The sequence below is a fragment of the Salvelinus sp. IW2-2015 genome, unplaced genomic scaffold (genome assembly GCF_002910315.2).
Source record: "Salvelinus sp. IW2-2015 unplaced genomic scaffold, ASM291031v2 Un_scaffold1454, whole genome shotgun sequence".
Taxonomy (NCBI): Eukaryota; Metazoa; Chordata; class Actinopteri; order Salmoniformes; family Salmonidae; genus Salvelinus; species Salvelinus sp. IW2-2015.
In genome coordinates, this window is record NW_019942918.1 from 227,336 (window position 1) to 230,845 (window position 3,510).

The window sequence follows — 3,510 nt, forward strand, 5'->3', positions numbered from 1 at the left end:
GATGACGTCACGTTATTTTAATCGTAATGAGGAAACCTTCAAAATAAAAGTCGGCACTTCAGAACAGTGCAAGGTGAATAATCAAAGAATATAACATTTTAATAAATGTTGATTTTTATTGTGCTTATAAGGAATTTATCGAAAAACATTATTTTCAGACCACTATTGAAAAATACAATGTTCAGACTGGTATGTTGACAATATTGGGCTTATAGTGAAACAACAATTCTTGTAAATGTAAAAGTGGGATTGGGAGTAGGGGTTTGTAGAATCTATAATATATATGGTGTCATTTCATGGGTAACCTAAAGTAGCAGGCGTAAAAGAAACGCCTGAAACTAGATCTCCTAGCCTAAAACATACTGGTCTTGACGAGAAGACAAACACTGTTGGGGGAGGTTCTCCTCTGCACTGTTCAACCAATCCAGTAAATGTGGAGGAGGAGTTAAGATGGAGTGTCGCCTTATTAAGGTCCAAAAGCCAAAATAATGTCACAGGCACTCTTTCCACTGTTTTGGGGACTGACCAAGGGTGAACATCTGCCCCCTCACATTGACGAATTCAAGTTGAAGGCCGACCGCAGAACTGCAGGCATTGTTTCCAGAWAACAGGATCTCCCATTAACAGGATTTCCCATTATATTGAATGGGGAAATGGCGATCTTCTTGGTCAATATTTGTGGATAGTTATTGTTACGGATACAGGTATCCTGTGTGTATTTGTTTTCTCTTCTTCTGCCCTAGTCACAGGTGGCAGTCATCAGTCGCCAATCAGTCGCCAATCTGAAGACACAACTGCTCCTTTTCCCTTACCCAATCACATCCCCTTTCCCTTGGTTTAAAAGAAACCWAATCAGTTGTTTCTGAAGCTATCTCTCTTTTGTTTTTGTGCCTACATGTCACATTTGTCCGTTATTATGTGAGTACGTATTGTTGTGGTGTATGACTGTTTGTTTGTTGGTGGGAAAAGGGGATACCAAGCCAAGTCGCCCATGGGCATACATTACCCGAAGGAAAACTTTGTCTAAGTACCCTAGTTAGAACTGGGCGGACCACCCATTGTATTTTATTGGTTAGTTAACTARCTGTTCATGAAGCAGGCTAGACTAGCTAAGTTTAAAAAATAYATATTTATTATTTYTTCCCTTGGGTCCAGCTCAGCCCCTTTTTTCCCACACCCCATTACCGTGTGTTTTAAAAATAAACATAAAGTGTTTGACAGATTTAGGTTGTCTGTTGTTTTTTAGTTCTCRCTGTTCCTTTTCACTGTCATGATTTGCATGAGATATGTTACGGGTCTCGTTTCCATCCCCCTAGACTGCAGGGCCAAAGGGGTTCGTAACAGTTATATAAAAAAAACATAGAATACAATCATGGTACCAATAATTTATTWTATTTTACAAGATGTATGTCCTTTAAAGTGACAATATGTCACTTTTTGGGTGACCCTACCAAATTCACATAGAAATGTGAGTTATGATCTATTATTCTACTTGAAGCAAGTCTGATAAGCGGTAGATCTGTTCTATGTGTGTTATTTATATGCTTTCCTTGAGTTTTTTTTGTTGCATCTTTTGGTTTTATACACTAGCTTCAAATTAGCTGAAACAACATTTTTGGTTATGGAAAATATATTTCACATCGGTTTAGATGGTATAATGATTCGCTGCACTACACTAGCTTATTTTGTCACATAAACTCAAAATAGGCGAACTATTGGAGTTTTAGCAACCAGGAAATGCCGGAGCAATTTCTGCATAGTGCAAGTTAAAAGGATAATTTAGTTGCTAATGGCTGCCTGCAGTACATCGGTCAGCCTTCAACTTCAGATACTGAATAAGTGGGGAGCACTGAGCTAGCCTGCAACGTCACTTCCTAGAGTAGTAGCTGAAACTGCATGCAATGTTTACAAAAACTCCTCCATGTAGCAAGATGGTGACAAGCTGAATTGACACTCATAGGAAACAATGGGGTAATAAATGGCTTTGTCTATATTTTATAGTCTATGGACTCAGAAAAGGCTATTTTATAGGGCACTGAATAAAACGTGACGCTGGCCCTTTACCTAAACCCATTTCATAGGCCACAACGCAAATCCCTGTATATGAAATACATATTGGCTTATAGTAAAGAAAACAACGAATGGGTTGTACTACAACACTGATTTTACGAATGAAGAACGAGAGGTCTTACTATTCTATAAATTGTCTCCAGACAGCAACATAAGGGTATACTACACACTGGCMTGCCGGAGAGTGTCACTCTAATGACCCATTCAGCCATGTAATGGGCGCCAGCAAGGCTGCGTTAGTAAGAACTGTTGTTCTTTATTAGTAAAACCAGGGTTGTAGTACAACTCATTTGTTTTACTTCATTCAAACAAGTTTTTACTATGCTATATCGTATATAACCAACCTTGTTGGTCACCAGGACGGGCACCACTGCGCAGCCTGCCAGACACAGTCAAGTGGCCAAAAGGGAATAACCCTGATATAACATACTCAAGACTGGGATAAGACAGGCAAAGTGATACAATTAATAAGAAATAGATAACACAGGCCATCGTAAAGAATAACCTACTCCTACGGCTATGCTCTGGTAGAAGGGGTTATAGTTTGGACATGTACAACCTAAAGGGATGTGTACAGTATATGTTTGTGGGAACAGACATCTGGCTGCAGTCAGTACTGTGTGACAACGAAGACCCAGTCATGTCAAGACTATACAACCTGACAAATGTGAGGTGTAGCCCAAGAAGCTGCCGCACATACATCGTCCAATGTAACGCCCCCGAAATAGCGTCCAAGATGTTGCCACACCTCTAGTAGAATGTGCTTTAAGTCCCTCTGGGGGACTCTTCCCTGCAGAGGAGTATGCTAAAGAGATAACTTCAACTATCCAGCAAGAAAGTTGTTCTCTGGACAAAGCCTTGGCTTGTGTACCAAAGCACACATACAACTGGTCAGAGTGGTGTAGGCTGCTCATCGGATCAACATTAGCCAAAGCACACTGACAGGGCAGAGTCRTTCCTCTTCCTCTGAATGGAAAGGAGGGGGTGTAACGATCGTCGTAATGTGGAAGAGAGGAGGACCAAATCGCAGCGTGGTATGTATCCATATTTATTTGAATACTCTTCAATACGAACAAAACAATAAACAGAACGAAACCAACGACGCTACARTCCTGAACTAGTGAACATAGAAAAAAYWATGAACGCACGAACAGGAACAATCACCCACAAACAAACAGTGAAAACAGCCTACCTTAATATGGTTCCCAAWCAGAGACAACGTAAAACACCTGCCTCTGATTGAGAACCATATCAGGCCAATAAGACACACCTAAACCAATGAAACACAAAACATAGAATATACCCAYYCAGCTCACGTCCTGACCAACTAAACAAAGACTAAACAAAGGAAATAAGGTCAGGAACGWGACAGGGGGGAAGAACGTAGCCAGATCAATAACCCTAGATTTGAAACATGATGTAATGATCTTAGCGGGGTTA